General features: G+C 36.5%; 1 long non-coding RNA gene across 1 annotated transcript in view; it reads left to right on the top strand.

The window, feature by feature from the left end:
* Positions 1-16,148, top strand: part of LOC122446190 — a 162,663-nt gene extending 146,515 nt beyond the window's left edge. The window contains exon 3 of the long non-coding RNA XR_006270807.1: positions 16,088-16,148. This is a non-coding gene — a long non-coding RNA (uncharacterized LOC122446190). The remainder of the gene's footprint in view (positions 1-16,087) is intronic.
* Positions 16,149-17,075: the final 927 nt, after the last annotated feature.

Raw genomic sequence — 17,075 nt, forward strand, 5'->3', positions numbered from 1 at the left:
CTCTTGTTGCAGAGCACTAGCTCTTGGGCATGTGGGCTTTAGTAGTTGGCTTGTGGGTTGAGCAGCTGTGGTGTTCAGGCTTAGTTGCACCATGGAATGTGGAATCTTCCCAGACCAGGCACTGAACTCACATTTGCTGCATAAGCAGATTCTTAACCATTAGACCATTAGGGACGACCTGACTGAATTCTATTCTATTGGTCTATATATTTTACTTTATGCTCATCCCACATTGTCTTGGGTACTGTAGTTTGATAGTAAATTTTGAAATTGAGAAGTGTGTGTCCTCCAATTTTGTACCTTTATTCAGGACAATTTTGGCTCCTCAGTGTCACTTGCATTTCCGTATGAATTTTATGATCAGCTTGCCAATTTCTGCAAAAAACAAAAGGCAGTTTCAAACTGGGATTTTCATGGGAATTACATTTAATCTATAGATCAGTTTGGAGAATATCTCCATCTTAGATCTTTCTACTTGTTTAGTTATTCTTTATGTTCTCACAATGATATTTTAAAATTTTCATAGTATATAAGTTTTCATTTGTTAAAGTCATTCTTAAGTATTTTGTTATTCTTGATGCTATTGTAAATAGAATTATTTTCTTAATTTCATTTTTGTGTTGTTCGTTGATAGTATGAAAATACAAATTATTTTGTATCTTGGCTTTGACTATATGGATTGTTATTAGTTCTAGTAGTTACTTATGCATTCCTAAGGATTTTCTGTGTACAGGGTCATGTCTCCTGTGAATAGAGATAATTTACTTCCTAATTTCTGATCAAGGTAGCTTTTCTTTCTTTTTCTTTCCTTTTTTGGCCTAAGTGTCCTGAAAATAACCACCCATGCAGTGTTGCATAACAATGTCAAGAATGAGCATTCCCTTGTCTCTGACCATGGGGGAAATCTGAAATCTTTCTCACTATTAAGTGTTATATCCATGGAATTTTCATAGATGCTTTTTCTTAAGTTGAGGCTGGTCTCTTCTGTTACTTGTTGAGTGTTTTTATCAAAAAGAGGTATTGGGTTATTGTCAAGTATTTTTTTTTTTTCACATAATGAAATGATCATTCATGCTTTTTGTCATTTATTCTATTGATCTATTATAGTAGTGGATTTTTGTATCATTAATCTACCTTATGCATAATGTTTTTAATATGTTACTAGGTTCTTCATGAACCAGATAATCACGATGGAGTGATCACTCACCTAGAGCCATACATCAAGGAATGTGAAGTCAAATGGGCCTTAGAAAGCATCACTATGAACAAAGCTAGTGGAGGTGATGGAATTCCACTTGAGCTATTTCAAATCCTAAAAGATGATGCTGTGAAAGTGCTACACTCAATGTGCCAGAAAATTTGGAAAACTCAGCAGTGGCCGTAGGACTGGAAAAAATCAGTTTTCATTCCAGTTCCAAAGAAAGGCAATGCCAAAGAATGCTCAAACTACTGCACAATTGCACTCATCTCACACGCTAGTAAAGTAATGCTCAAAATTCTCCAAGCCAGGCTTCCACAATTCGTAAACCACAAACTTCCATATAGTCAAGCTGGATTTAGAAAAGGCAGAGGAACCAGAGATCAAATTGCCAACATCCATTGGATCATAAAAAAAACCCAAGTGTTCCATAAAAACACCTATTTCTGCTTTATTGACTATGCCAAAGCCTTTGACTGTGTGGATCACAATAAACTGTGGAAAATTCTGAAAGAGATGGGAATACCAGACCACCTGACCTGCCTCTTGAGAAATCTGTATGCAGGTCAGGAAGCAACAGTTAGAACTGGACATGGAACAACAGACTGGTTCCAAATAGGAAAAGGAGTACGACAAGGTATATTGTCACCCTGCTGATTTAACTTATATGCAGAGTACATCATGAGAAACGCTGGGCTGGAGGAAGCACAGCTAGAATCAAGATTGCTGAGAGAAATATCAATAACCTCAGATATGCAGATGACACCACCCCCACCCTTTTGGCAGAAAGTGAAGAAGAACTAAAGAGCCTCATGGTGAAAGTGAAAGAGGAGAGTGAAAAAGTTGGCTTAAAGCTCAACATTCAGAAAACCAAGATGATGGCATCCGGTCCCATTACTTCATGGCAAATAGATGGGGAAGCAGTGGAAACAGCAGCAGACTTTATTTTTGGGGTCTCCAAAAGCACTGCATTGGTGACGACAGCCATCAATTAAAAGACGCTTACTCCTTGGAAGGAAACTTATGACCAACTAGACAGCATATTAAAAAGCAGAGATATTACTTTGCCAACAAAGGTCCATCTAGTCAAGGCTGTGGTTTTTCCAGTAGTCATGTATGCATGTGAGAGTTGGCCTATAAAGAAAGCTGAGTTCTAATGAGATAGATAAAACTGGAGCCCATTGTACAGAGTGAAGTAAGCCAGAAAGATAAACACCAATACAGTATACTAACGCATATATATGGAATTTAAAAAGATGGTAACGATAACCCTATATGCAAGACAGAAAAAGAGACACAGATGTACATAACAGACTTTTGGACTCTGTGGGAGAAGGCGAGGGTGGGATGATCTGAGAGAACAGCATCGAAACATGTATATCATCAAGTGTGAAACGATCGCCAGTCCAGGTTGGATGCGTGAGACAAGTGCTCGGGGCTGGTGCACTGGGATGACCCAGAGGGATGGGATGGGGAGGGAGGTGGGAGGGGGGTTCAGGATGGGGAACACATGTAAATCCATGGCCGATTCATGTCAATGTATGGCAAAAAACACTACAGTATTGTAAAGTAATTAGCCTCCAACTAATAAAAATAATTGGGGAAAAAAAAAAAAGAAAGCTGAGCGCCGAAGAATTGATGCTTTTGAACTGTGGTGTTGGATAAGACTCTTGAGAGTCCCTTGGACTGCAAGGAGATCCAATCAGTCCATCCTAAAGGAAATCAGTCCTGAATATTCATTGGAAGGACTGATGCTGAAGCTGAAACTCCAATACATTGGCCACCTGATGAGAAGAACTGACTCATTTGAAAAGACCACGATGCTGGGAAAGATTTAAGGTGGGAGCAGAAGGAGACAACAAAGGATGAGATGGTTGAATGGCATCACCGACTCAATGGACATGAGTTTGAGTAAACTCTGGGAGTTGGTGATGGACAGGGAGGCCTGGCATGCTGCAGTCCTTGGTGTTGCAAAGAGTCAGACATGACTGAGTGACTGAACTGAACTGAACTGAAGGTTTAGTTTGGTAGTATTTTGTTGAAGATATGTTTTGTCTTTGTCCATAGAGATATTGGTCTGTAGTTTTCTTCTCATGACATGGGTCTCTGCTTTTGGTATCAGTGTAACAATAGCCTCAAATATGGGCCAGGAAGAACCCACTTTTCCTCTATTTTTTGAAACAATTTAAAGAGTTGGTATTAATTCTTTAAATATTTAGTAGAATTCATCAATGAAGGCATTTGGGCTTGGGCGTTTCTCTGTGGGAAGTTTAAAATTTTTATAGTTCTTTTACAATTTCTTTATGATAGATGTCTTCATATTTTTCTTTGTTCTTGAGTCAATTATGATAGTTTGTGTCTTTCTGGTAATTTCTCCATTTAATCTAAGTTACCAAATTTGTGACATGCAATTACTAACATTATTGACTTATAATTTAATAAAAATTCTGAAAGGTCTGTAGTGATATTCTGACTCATAAGTACTTCACAACTCTGTAATCCTTTAGATATCTTTCATTTATTTACTCTAAATTCCTTTGTGTCTTACCCTCTCTTTAGTTTTCCATTTCCCATAGAGTGCCTCTGAGTTACAGATATGATCATGAGATCAAAATACATATGTCAAATTGTTGGGTTGTTTTTTCCAAATTCTGTTTTACTAAATGCATAAAAGGAATTAGATTTTCTTATATTATTGACAACTGTTCTGGAAATGCTGAGAAGTGTAAAAGCCATCTAGGTATACATGTTAACATTGGGTGCAACAGAGGGTTCTGCTGTTTACATTATTTTTTTCCTCAAAAGATGAGAAAATTGTTTAATTACAGAAGTAAATCATAAGGTATATCAAATAATCTTGTGATAACAGCTGTATTTTATATTGTATAAATAGTATAGAGAACTAGAGGTTATAACTAAACAGATTTGTGAGAAGAACTCACAGTAAGTGTATTATATTTACAGATTTAGCCGTCAGGCAAAACTTTCTGCTTCTCATTCTGCTATGGTAGATTTAATTGATGGTGGTAAAAGTCTCTATTGTCTGGCATAGGGCCTTATATCTATGGTTTGAACTGACATATAATTAGTAGGGAAATGTGGTGGCTGAATAATGCTGCACTCCTCAAAATTTACAGGACCTAATCCCTGGAACCTGTGAATGTTACTTTATATGGAGGGAGAAAAGAAAAAGGGACTTTGAGATGCTTGCAGGTATTTTAAAGATCTTGAGATGGGGAGATTAGTTTGGATACTATCTGGGTGGGCCCAAAATGCAATCACAAGTATCATTGTAAGAAGAAAGGAGAGGAAAATTTGGCACAGAGAAGAGGAAAACCCTATCTGACCACAAAAGCAGAGAATGGAGTGATTCCACCAGAAGCCAAGCTTGCCAGCAGCCACCAGTAGTTGGAAGACCAAATGACTGTTGAAGCGTTTGGAAAGAGCACAGCTTTGCTCACACTTTGATTTTGGCCTGGTTATTCTGATTTCAGACCTCCGGCCTCCAGATTTATGAGTAAATAAATCTCTGCCGTTTTAAGCCACCAAATGTGTGGTAATTTGTTACAACAGCCACAGGAAATGAATAAACTAAACAAATGATTCTGAACAAAGCTCCGAGGTCAGATTTGTCTTCAGTACTTTTTCTATCTGCTTTCTCAGTCGTTGCATTGCCTTGAGCTTCAATTCCTTTGATTTGGTACCTTGCTGCTCAGTACAATAGGGTTGCATTAGCAGTGATAAAATTGTATTGCTGATGCTTAGCTGCTACAGGTAAAAATAGGTAGAACTATCATCCTCAAATTCTTCCACCCAAGTTCAAGGGGGCAACTGAAACATCTCCATTGTACCTGAAAATGGACTTTTCCTCTGCTCTTTTTCTTAAGGCACTTTGTCTGCTGTTTTTTCCTGTGCTACTTAATACATTCCCACTCATTCTCTGGTCACTGTGCAGAATTTCAGTGAAAACATTATTCCTGATGTACATCTTCTTGTCATCCAAATTGTCTCCTAGTGTTGGAGTAATATATTTTTAAGACAGTTTTTAGAAAAGTTTTAGGTTTACAACAAAACTGAAAGACTGGTACAGAAATTTATCATATGCTCCATGCTCACCCACTCCAGTATTCTTCACTTCCCTGTGGCTCAGCTGGTATAGAATCTGCCTGCAATTTGGGAGACCTGGGTTCAATCCCTGGGTTGGGAAGATCCCCTGTAGAAGACAAAGGCTACCCACTCCAGTATTCTGGCCTGGAGAATTCCATGGATGGTATAGTCCATGGGGTCACAAAGAGCTGGACATGACTGAGTGACTTTCACTTTCACTTTCCTTTCCTCACACATGTATAGACTCCCCTATTACCAACATCATTCACCAGAAAGGCATTTTTTTAAAATCAAAGTTGCACCTACATTGCTGCATCATAATCACCTAAAGTCTATAGTTTACCCTAGTGTTCTCTCTTGGTACTGTACATTCTATGAGTTTGGACAAAAGCATAATGACATATATCTGTTATTTTAATACCATACAGAGTAACTTCACTTCCCCCAAATTCCCCTATATTTGGTTTATTCCCATCCCCTTCTATTTCACACCTGACAACTACTGATCTTTTTAGCATCACCATAGTTTTCTCTCTTCCAGGATGTCGTATAATTCAAATTATACAGTGTGTAGTTTTCTCTGATAGCCTTCTTTCACTTATAAATATGAATTTAATGTTCATCCATGCCTGTTTATCACTTGAGAGCTCATTTCTTTTTGGTTTTGAATGCTATTTCATTGTCTGGATTCACCATAGTTTATCTCTTTCCCTAGTAAAGAAAATCTTGGCTGTATCCAAGTTTTTTCAGTTATGAATAAAGTGCTATAAACAACCATGAACAGGTTTTTGTATAGACATGAATTTTTAGCTCATTCGCGTAAACATCAAGGAGTGAGATTGCTGGATCAAGTGTTAAAGATACATTTAGTTTGGTAGGAAACTGCCAAACTCTCTTCTAAAGTGGTTATACCATCTTTTATCTTTATCAATAGTAGATAAGACTTCCTTTTTCAGGGACTCAGGAGCAGAAAGTACCCTGGCAACAAGTGCCTGAACAGGAAAACCTGATAAGGTGACAGAAAAAGTGAAGGTGAAAAAGGTCAAGGAAATGAGTGAGCAAACCATAAGGACTTTAAAGTGGGAGTGGCCTGTCTAGTATCTTAAGTGAGCACTGCAGAGTTAAGAGCTAGAGTGGAGTAATGATAAGGGACGACATTAGAAAAATAATCAGTGGTAAGACAGTCTTATAAGTATGGACTTTGCTTGTATAGTGAGATAGATAGGAGCTACCGTAGGGTTTCAGCAGAACTGAAAACTCTGGTTAGATGTTGGGGTTAACTATGGCTACAGTGTTGAGAATAGTCTGTAGGGGACAAAGAAAGAAGCCAAGAGCTCACTGTTTCTGACTAGTGTTGAGAGAAATGTTGAGAGAAAAGTCACTTGGAAATCCCAAACTGCTCTAGTCATGTCATAAAGGATCTAAAGCACTTCGTGATGCACATGTATATGGTTCTGTAAAAGGAAGGCTTATAAAGGTTCAGGAAATGTTGCTTACTAAACTCTCCTTAGGGTCAATTCTCTGCAGATGATATTAGCATTGGGATGAAGAAGTAGATCATTTGGAGAAGAAAAAATTATGTGTAGGTTGAAGTAAACTCCCCTGAGATTCAAAATGATGATCAGATATGGGACCAGTTTGTTGCACAGGAATGATTGTATGGTAAGCATTTTCTCCTTATTCAGTAAGCTAAACATTGAATCCAACATCCAAATCCTTGAAAAATGTTGACATGTACCTGTTTATGTTGAAATTAGACCAAAGCCTTTTGGAAGTAGCTGAAGTATTTGTTTTAGATAATGCCCTGATACTCCATACATTGAACATTATATTGGGGAGCTCTGGTCAAAAAGAAACTCAGCTCTGGAAGGCCTTGAATTCAAAGAACCTCTAAACATGTGTTTTTTGTTTTTTTGTGTGTGTGCATCTATGGCCAGTAATATGATAATAACTGGGTAATAATTAGAAATAATAAAAAATAATTTGCAAGGGGATAATATCAACAAAACTTCATATTATCCAGAATAATGGTAGAAAATAATAAAATTTGAAGTGCACATCAGATAGCCAAGTTTTCAGGATTTTTATGTTCTTTTTTGAGGTTACTTTTGATTTTCTTCTTCATAATTATCATGATATCTTTAAAAAATATGCAATTCTGCAATTCTGCCTCTGTTTTGTTCAAATGCTGTCCTTTATGCTCTGTTAGAAATCTGTGGACTTATTTTCATTTTTCAAGTATTTGTATATCAATTTTCTAATTATTTGACTCTACTAAGACTGATTATTCATTTTAATATTTATCATTTTATTAACTGAATTTTTTATTGTTTATTGCATTTTGTTTCTGCTTATGTTCTCTTTTGTGGTATATTTCTCTGAAACATTTGCAAGAACAAGGCAATGACAATTGATAGCACAAAAATTGATTAGTCGTTTCCTTTTTGTTAGAGATCAGCATTTTCTAAAAACTGTTGTTCATGAAACCTATTTTGTTTCAGTTTTGGCATTATGTAAATTAGTTTTAACCAAATCCAGACTTTCAAATTATACATTAGGAAAAAATTTATAGTAAGTTAAATGCTATTTTTGTCATTGATTTTTTTAATCATTTTAAATATGAGAAGAACTCACAAGTGCCGAATTATAAGATCAACAAATATTAAGGAAATGGTGAAAAATATGTTTAACTGGGATAAAGATAATTGAAGTAACTATGCAGGGTTGTTCAATTCTGTAAATTCTATGGGTAAAAGCAAGTCACAAGACCAGAGGGAGAAGCAGTATGTCCTCCTTTAATATTTCTTGGGTTAAACAAGGTCTTTAGAACAATGTTATTTCTCTCTCTTTGCAGAACAGCACTTTTCTAGATTATTCTAGAGCCTTATGTGTGTTGGCTTCCTTGATGGCTCAGTGGGTAATGAAGCTGCCTGCAGTTCAAGAGACACAGGAGATACAGGAAATGCAGGTTCAATCCCTGGGTGGGGAAGATCCCCTGGAGGAGGAAATGGGCAACTGACTCCAGTATTCTAGTCTGAAAAACCCCATGGAGAGGAGCCTGGTGGACTATAGTCCATAGGGCCGCAAAGAGTTGGACAAGACCAAAGCAACTTAGCATACTCGTAGGCATGTTGCATTTGTGTTTGATCAGAAGCATAGTGATTCCTTTTCCTATCCTACTCTTAATTGAAAATTCATTGTTTATCTCCAGAATGTATGACTAAGAGAAGGAATTTGTTACTACACCAGGCTGCAGCTGCTGACCAGCTATGGTTTAAAAAGTTGTGGCTCACTGTGATTGTTCTCCATTTAAAATAAATATATACATTTAAAAAAAAAAGAAAGTAAAAAAAAAAGAAACTGTGGCTCAGTGAGTCATGCGGTTTTAAATGGCTTCCTATCCCACACCTCAGTGTCAGTAAAGGCTTTGAGAGGTCATTTCTCCTAAAAGGGTACTTGTGTGTGAACAGGAACAGTGCTTGACCTAGTTAGAGCAATAATTTGTAAAAGGTTTATATTTTCATGTCAGAGAAGTGGCACTAGAATAAGAAGGGATCGTAGGTGGGAAAACTGAAACCCATAGTAGTAAGGATTTATACTGTTTATATTTCTTTAATTTATAGGTCAAGACTTCAAAAAGTACTCCCATTAAACAGTTCTATTTATTTCTGTTTTGTTCCATTATTTCTATAAATGCCATTGCATTTGAAACAGGATGTAATACTCTTTTGATAGATGGTAAACTGAGACATAGTTTTATAAATTACTTGATCAGGCCACAATATTTGTTGAACTAAACTATTTACTAGGTAGTTTAAGACCCTGTACTGCTTTTTAAATCTTATTTATTCCTTGAAACATTTTTTTTTAATTCGAAAAGATTCTGTCTTCTTTTATCCTCCCACTTGTTATGTCACTGGTTTAGACTATCAAAGTCTTTCAAATATGAGCAATTCTAGGCGAAATACCTAAGCTTTGACCATCCCAAAGTAATAATCAGACCTTAAAAATGATGCAGACTGTGGTTGATTTTTCTCTTCAACTACATAAACTCATTTTCTCTTTGAATCTTGTTTTGACAATAATTCATAGGAAAAGAAATATCATGAAAAGAGTTAGAGTGAAGGGGGTTATTTATAGTTTAGGTTGCAACAGGCACATCTATACAGTATTCAATTAGTTTGAAAAGCTAGGAGCTATAAAGTAAAACAAGATCATCTTGCCTTGAAAGGGGCAAGTTTGTTTGGGTTTTGGCATATTGCTTCTATGAATTTATATTAATAATTTAATGGCAATGATATGGGAAGAAGCATAGACTTGAGTGAGGAAGTGATTATTATTCTACATTGGAAGGCTTCTCTGTGTGTGTGTTCACACTTTCCCTTGGAAAAGGAGCTTGGTTATTCCATTTCTTTATAGTAAAGTAGAGTAGAGTCAACTTTCCATTTCTTAAAGTAGAGTCCTGTGTGGAAGCCTGATTTTAAAAATGGAAAGCAATCAAATTTAGGGGGGAGGGGGATGGTCTAAACACTTGATTTAGGCTCACCTAAAAATGCTATCTACCACAAGGTAACCACATGAGGCTATTTCTTCCATAGTTTTCAATACTATATTTCATGAATTTTGTCACTGATGACAAAAATTTAGAAATTAACAGTGTGAGAACTAAAAAGAAAGCACTGAATTTTGGCAATTATAGCAAGGACTGAGAGAGAAAGAGAGACAAAGGGAGAGACAGAGAGAAGATAGTAAGAAGTTATGGAAAAACCTGAATGAACTTTTTGGCCAACTCAATAGGAGATAATAATGAAAGTAATTTTGTAAATAACTTTTTTGCTCATTATGTACTTGAGAACTAGTAAGGGCAATTCATAGTGTGGATCTCCTGATGAAAGAGGGGGTTGGCAAAGTTTTTATTTTTAATCTTGAGTTCCAGTAGTGTTTTAGAATCAATGATTGCAATATTCAGTTTATACTTTATTCATTAGTGGGGGGGTATGAAATGAATTCTCATTTATTTAGATCTAGAACTGGTGTGTACAGATACAACTTGTAAGCAATAGGTTTTGGAATTGATTCCAGTCTGGGACATGACTTTTGTTCATTCCCTCACACATTCCATCATTCACTTAACAAATACTTATTGAAGGCATTTCATATGCCAGGCAGTATTCCTGGCTCAGCAGATTCACAAATGAACAATAAAATTAAGTATTATATCTCAACCCTGTCGCCAAGTAGATCATGTTCATGTTGAGAAAGACAAAATGAACAGGCAAAGTAAATAAAAAGCAAGATAATTTAAGATTCTTTATGGGTCCATAAGGGAAAAATTACAGAGTAACTAACATAAAGTTAACACTTTAGATAAGAAGAGAGAGAAGGCTTCCTTAAAGGATATAGCATTTGAATTGAGACTGCCACAGTGCAAGAGTCAACTATACAAAGTCTGTTGGGGAACAAGAAACTCGAAGCTTCTAAGGAAGAAATGAGTTTGGCATGTTTGAAGGATAAAATCAGGTCAAGTTGCTGGAGTACGTGAGTTAAGGAGAAAACATAATGATTTGGGCTTCCCAGGTGGTGCTGGTTGGTGTAAAGCACCTGGTTGCCAGTGCAGGAGACGTAAGAGATGTGGGTTTGATCTCCAGGTCAGGAAGATCTCCTGGAGGAGAGCATGGCAACTCACTCCAGTGTTCTTGCCCGAGAACCCCATGGACAGAAGGAACCTGGCAGGCTAGGTCGATAGGGTTGCAGGGTGGGACACAACTGAAGCAACTTAGCATGTGCACATAATGATTTGAGACTATAGAAGTAAGCTGCACCCAGGTCACATAAAATCTTTTCCTCTTTCCTAAGGAGGAATTGGGATTTTGCTCCAAGAGAAGCTACTGAAATGCTCTAAAGTTGGGAAACTGGTAGCTTGTTTTAAATGGTTGCTCTAGAATTCTGATGAATTCATTATATCTCAATACCCAATTCAAATTGTTATTCAAAATGATAGACCAGGAAGATGGAAGGAGAAATTAAAACTCTGGAATGACAATTTTTCAACTGGGAAAACATGGTCACAATTATGGTTAATTGTGGTTATTGTATTGGGGAGAATTTTGACTTTGAGGTAGAAAATATTCTTTCTCTGGGGTAATTTCCTATCTATCTAGATATTCTCACTGAAAAGAAACATTCTTTCCCAGAGCAGAGATTAGTCCATTCAGCTGGAACTTTTTAAGATAAATGTTTCATATTCAAAGTTTAAAATAAATGACTCTTGAGAGAAGGAAAGAAATAGTCATTTTCAGTTAAAATCAAATAGTTCCTCCATTTTTCAGTTAAGTCATTCTCCAATTAGAAAGCAAAAGGTGAATAAAAAGAGAGAGAGAAAGAAATACCTGGTTGACTCATCAAGGAAGAGAGTTTAATGTCTGAATAAATGAACCAGATAAAAAGAACCTTTGGTATAGTCAAAGAGTAATGAATGATTATCTTTTTGGAAACTCATTTGGAAATGTTTGAAATGACAATACTTTCTACTACAAATAGGAATACTGAAGATATTTATTTTTAAATAGCGGGGAAATGTCATTTGATAAACTGTTTTGAATCCTCTTGTTTTGGTGTAATATCATTTCAGCATTCTCATTTAGATAAACTTGTAATTCTAAAACTCAAAACTAGGTTTTCATGTAAGTAAATTAACATTATTTCATTTATTTTAAATATTTTTCCTTTTGTGGAAATAAGAGACAAGTATAATGTTCATATTTCTTTAATGAAATACATGTATGAAAAATCACCAGTAATTTAGCCTGTGTATGGAATATTCTTTCTTTTTGTTCTTTTAAATTTGCTATAATATTTCTCAAGTTGTTTTTTGTAATCTGTTTCAACTGAGCCCTCTAGAACTCAAGTCCTAAATCACTTGTGATTCTAGTGGAGTGATGCAGATTTTAGTGGAGTTCTTATTCTTAGTCACTTAGCCATGTCTGACTCTCTGCTACCCCATGGGCTGTAGCCCACTAGGCTCCTCTGTCTGGGGGGTTCTCCAGGAAAGAATACTGATGTTGATTGCCATGCCCTCCTCCAGGGGATCTTCCCAAACTAGGGATCGGACCGAGATCTCCCACATTGCAGGCAGATTCTTTACTGTCTGAGCCACCAGGGAAACCCAATAATGCTGGAGTGGGTAGCCTATCCCTTCTCCAGCGGATCTTCCTGACCCAGGAATCGAACCAGGGTCTCCTGCATTGCAGGCATATTCTTTACAAGAGCTACCAGGGAGTGGTGACAAGGAGATGAAGATAATTAAGCTAAAATTACCCATTAAAAGTGAACCTGACAGTGTTTTCCATAGTGATATATACCTGAGACCTTGAAGCACTTCATCATATCAAAAAAATGTATTTTTCCTCTGAAATGAAACTCACAGGTGTTAAGTCCTTAAAACTTATAGCTTTCTGAAGTCTTTGGTAAATATGTCTTCCTAGATCCTGAAAACTGACATTTATTGGCACCCTCTAAATCTTAAACACGTCGAGAGACAATTGAAATATCCCTTACCGAAAACATAATGCTGCTTTTTAAAGCTTTGCTTTACAGGGTGTATAGAGCTATAAAATATTATTTTACAATAAAAATGATTCTGTCTTTACACTTGTGCTTCAGTGCTCAGAGTCTACTTATGTGACCATAAACATGTGGGAAAGGTAGGACTCATATATCACTGCTGTGTGTTTTTCAGAATTACACAGATTATACTGATTACACAGAAAAGCAAAATGGTTTAGTTAGCAAGATGAGCCTGTGACCACTGCTTGCTTTATTTTTTAAATTGGCTCTTTCTGGAAGCTCCTCCACACATGCATTCTAGATCCCAGGTATATACCATTTAGGGTGCCCCTAAAATTGCTCATTCTGAATAAAACTCTGTATGCCCTACTTTGACCTTGGCAAAAAGTTGTCTCTCAAATTTTGACTTTATACTATTCCTTCTCATCTTGCTCTAATGATTATAAAATACCTTTTTATACTCAGCCCCACTAAAAACATAATGACTGTGAATGATATCACATGTTACTAGTTAAAGAGGCCCAGGAATTTGAAATGACTTTATCTAGAAATTAAAAAATGTGGAGCTCTGAGCATTGGAATTTTAGATATAATATCAGGTTCAGGTGAAAGAAACCCTCCTTCAACATAATTCTACCAGAGAGATGGCATTTATTCTATTTGGATTGAAGCTGACCTACCTGAAATCACTGTTCTAGCTTTGCTGGTGGAAGTTTTAAAACATATGGCTGCAGTCCTAACAGGAACATGGGGGAATAAGTGATTATAATAGATTTTATTTCTTAAAGGTGTTACAATTTCTCATGCCTTAAAAGAAATAGTTGAAAGAGAGATCAGTTTTTGCTACATTTTCAGGTGGAATGCTGTATCTGAGAAAGTGTGTGTGTACCCAGGCTAAAATGTAGAGTGGAAAGAAAAATGGCCTAGCTATTTTTATATTAAAAAAACTTTTATGTCTATTCTTATATGCTCTTGCAGTTTATGTAACTTTGAATTTATGTGGAAGATGTAATTGATATATATCACCTAGTAATATTTGGATGAAAGGTTCAGATTGCTCTAGATCATATTGAAGCCCAAGGACCTCAGCCATATCAAAAGCTATTAGAGGGTCAGGCACTGTGAGTGGCATGTGCAGAAGTAGGTGATATCAGAATTGGGTGTTCCCACCATGACAGCTACTTTGAACAATAAGAAAGACAATTAAGAAAGTATATGTAGAAATCAGCAAAATAAACAGTGTGTTCATTATACAACTATTGATTTAAAAGTTTTAATTATACATGTCAATGCTTCATTTATAAGGGTAGGGAATCATAAGCAGGCTATTGTAGAAAACAGTTGTATAGGTTTCAGAAAAACAAACTTACAGTACTATAGTATAATATCCTATATAACTGGGAAATTCTGCTTTCCATAAAATGATTGATGTTTTGATACAAAAGCTTTCAATGTAAATAATAATAATGATTTATATTTATTAAGGATTTAGGTTCTTCTCAAATATTATTTCATGTAAAATTTCAACAGAAGCCTCATTTTACAAATGAGGAAATTAAGAAGCAGAGAGAGTAATAATTCTTCCAAGGTCACATGACTTGTTGTGAAAGTGAAAGTCACTCAGTTGTGTCTGACTCTTTGCGACCCCATAGACTATACAGTCCATGGAATTCTCCAGGCCAGAATACTAGAGTGGGTAGCCTTTCCCTTCTCCAGGGGATCTTCCCAACCCTTCCCAACCCAGGGATCAGACCCAGGTTTTCCACATTGCAGGCGGATTCTTTACCAGCTGAGCCACAAGGAAAGCCCAAGAATACTGGAGTGGGTAGCCTATTCCTTCTCCAGTGGATCTTCCCAACCCAGGAATCAAACTGGGGTCTCCTGCATTGCAGGCAGATTCTTTACCTACTGAGCTATCAGGGAAGCCCCACATGACTTGTTGTTCAGTCACTAAGTCATGTCAGGCTCTTTGTGACCCTGTGGACAGCAGCATAGCAGGGTTCAATGTCCTTCACTATCTCCCAGAGATTGCTCAAACTCATGTCCACTATGTAGATGATGCCATCCAACCATCTCATCTTCTGTTGCCTCTTCTCCTTCCTTCAATCTTTCCCAGAATCAGGGTCTTTTCCAATGAGTTGGCTCTTCATATCAGGTGGACAAAGTATTGGAGCTTCAGCTTCAGCATCAATCCTTCCAATGAATATTCAGGGTTGATTTCCTTTAGGATTAACTGGTTTGATCTCCTTGCAGTCCAAGGGACTCTCAAGGGTCTTATCCAGCATCAAAATTTGAAAGCATCAATTATTCTGTGCTCAGCTTTCTTTATGGTCCAACTCTCACACCAGTACATGACTACTGGAATAACCATAGATTTGACTGCACAGATCTTTGCCGGCAAAGTGATGTCTCTGCTTTTTAATATGCTGTCTAGGTTTTTATAGCTTTCCTTTTAAGGAGCAAGCATCGTTTAGTTTCATGGCTGCACTAATATGACTAATAGTTAAAAAATAAACACAATTTGCAGTATACCAACTAACTGTGGAGCCCCTTGTCTAACTATGGACTATGGTATGTGGCCTCTTTGGAAAGTAAATAGTTCTTCCTGACCAACCACTTAAAGTTTAAATAAGAAAGAAGTCACTTCAGGTGAAAACAAGCAAACAAACAAAATTTAACCAAGTTAAACTCTAAAGTAAAAGTCTAAAAATGAATTGGATAGAATCTGGTGCATTTCTGGTCTAATTAAATAGCAGAATTATACAGGAAAAACTGGATTTTCTTAAATATATAAATAATAACAGATGCTTATTTACAATCAGCTTTAAATTTTATCAAATGGGAAGTTGACCATTAGGTTATTATACATAATATGCGGGTTTAAATTTTCAGTTATAATAATTTTGCAAAACAACCTGCCAAAGTGCAGATTGCTTTTGTTTTTTTTTTTTGGCAGGCAATTTAGGGCTAAGAGAAACTCCTTAATATACAGCTCTTTTTGCATGTTGATCAGCTCTATGGTCAGTAAGGAAATGATTAAAACTCTGAGAAAATTGCCCTGTTAGTTTAATTTGAACACAAATTTTGCTAACTTAAATCTCTGTTTGGCTTTCGGGATTTTTTTTTTTTTTTTGAATGTATGTGTTTGAATGTGGATGTGACCTCACTTGTACATAGCTGACCAATTTTATTTACTTTGGGTCATCTCTCTTTCAGACAAATACTTTGAAGTTTGTCTTTGGATGGAAGTTAGAGACAGATGAAAATTTAAGAGAAGCAGCACTATGTGGTGAGCTTGGATTTCGATTATATCGTTTGATTAGATAATGAGGTCAGGGACCCACCAGTAAAGTACTGACTTCAGGGTGACAAGACTGAGTCGCTCCAGAGGCAGAATGTGGTAAAACTCATTTGTTCTCCTCTGAGTTTCATCTTCTTCATCCATCAACTGGGGAGGGAGGAGATTGATGTGAATGAGGTGATTTCTAAAGTCCCATTCCACTACACAGTTCTATTATTTTTTATCTGGCTCTGCCTTCTGAAGTTATTTTCCTTTTTACAAAGTGAGAATTGAGACTGCCTGCATCTATACAGCTTACCTATAAGACTAACAACTAAGGATGCCTTCATCAGTGTGACTTTACTGTTTGTTTCAGGAAGTTCTTACCCAGGTAGATAAGACTGTGAACCAGTAAATGTCTTATTTGCTGCAGTAGCTTGTTAAAAATCAGTTTATACAAATAATAGACTGCTCAAACAGCCTTCTTCTTAGGACAATAGTTGTTCATCTGCATAGCTTTGTTCTCATGACAACAGATTGCTTTAACAGGCAAGCTGCAGTGGTTTGCCTATTCAGACTCATTTCAACATCCTCACCTCTGTTTCAGTCAAATCCTAAACCATTATTTTGTGAATTTTGGCCAAATTCCATTTAGATACCCAGTGAAATGCCCATTCAAACTACTTGAGGTTAGTCCCCAGACTGTGTAATTATCAGTCCTGGATCCCCATCCCTTTAAAAATCAACAGATATTTTGTTCAGGTGGTGCTGCCATTTATTGCACAGATGATAAACCCAACATTACTTGAGTATTGAATTAGCATTATAGGTCTTTTTGGGGAGTAGGAGGTCAAAATTATTACTGTTTCTATTTTATAGAAAATGCGTGTGAAGTTGTCTTAACAGAACACAGATAATCAATAC

This window comes from Cervus canadensis, chromosome 8 (assembly GCF_019320065.1).
Source record: "Cervus canadensis isolate Bull #8, Minnesota chromosome 8, ASM1932006v1, whole genome shotgun sequence".
Classification (NCBI taxonomy): Eukaryota; Metazoa; Chordata; class Mammalia; order Artiodactyla; family Cervidae; genus Cervus; species Cervus canadensis.